The sequence below is a fragment of the Odontomachus brunneus genome, unplaced genomic scaffold (assembly GCF_010583005.1).
Source record: "Odontomachus brunneus isolate Ranch 3 - 2012 unplaced genomic scaffold, Obru_v1 Obru_scaffold_032, whole genome shotgun sequence".
NCBI lineage: Eukaryota > Metazoa > Arthropoda > Insecta > Hymenoptera > Formicidae > Odontomachus > Odontomachus brunneus.
Genome location: NW_022639482.1, coordinates 905,083 through 906,378, shown reverse-complemented (window position 1 = coordinate 906,378; position 1,296 = coordinate 905,083).

Below are 1,296 nucleotides of genomic sequence, written 5' to 3'. Positions count from 1 at the left end.
CTGTCGCACGGACTTCCGTCGCGTGGCAAGCATTACCGCGTCCTGTGTGCAGGAGCTATTAGTACTAAACAAGAAAGATATAAAAAATTGTTTGGTGAGTGAATGTAAAGCCCATTCTACAATTGCGTAAGCGTAGTCGTGAACGTAAGAGTCAACCAATCCGAATGTTTTATTCACTGATTGCTTTACTCTGATAGGTTGTCGTAATCACTTACAACCACTTGTGTGGTTAAAGCCCATTCTACATGGGCTTAAAGCCCATTCTACAATTGCGTGAACGTGGTTGTAAGTGGTTGTAAGTGATTACGACAACCTATCAGAGTAAAGCAATCAGTGAATAAAACATTCGGATTGGTTGACTCTTACGTTCACGACTACGCTTACGCAATTGTAGAATGGGCTTTACATTCACTCACCAAACAATTTTTTATATCTTTCTTGTTTAGTACTAATAGCTCCTGCACACAGGACGCGGTAATGCTTGCCACGCGACGGAAGTCCGTGCGACAGTCAATTAATATGTTTTCCGTAAGAGCTAGAAGGTTATTACGGAAAGCAGCATATGGATTGGTTGTCACGCGAACTTCCACGGCGCGGCAAGCATTACCGCGTCCTATGTGCAGGAGCCATAAGGATGCTACAGAGCTCGATTTTGGCGTTAGAAAATTTAATAAATTAAAAAATTTTAATTAATTAAAATATAGACTTGTACTGCACCTCAACTTAATATTCATTTACAATAGCTTAGATCATTTTTTTTTTAACATTTTGCTCTAAAAAACGTTCTATCGCATCCTTGGGATTATGTTCCTGATTATGAATATCACAATTATATTACGATTTTCTTTGTAGTTTGCTCAAAATTTGGATAAATACCAATGTTAGTTTCGGGTCTTCCGTGAGATGTACTACTTGGACTCCTGTAAACCCTTAAGGCCCAATTCCACAAACTCCAGTTAACTTAACTGGCTGGTTATTCTATTGGACTTGACCAAATGCATTTGATATTAAGAAGAGTTAACCAATCACTGTTGGGACCTAACTAATAGTTAAAATTAAACGGATGTTGTGGAACTTCGCCTAAGTCCCGAGCTACAATAGATGTAGCAAGATTTAAGCTTTAAGAAATTGACCAATCACAGTTGATTATTCTCCTCAAATTTGACTGTGATTGGTCAATTTCTCAAGGCTTAAAGCTTACTACACTTATTATGGATCAGGACTAAACGAACCCTCCTCCTTGACAGTCAATGGCTGCATTCAGTAGACTCAACAGTTGAGACATCTGTTTCCGAT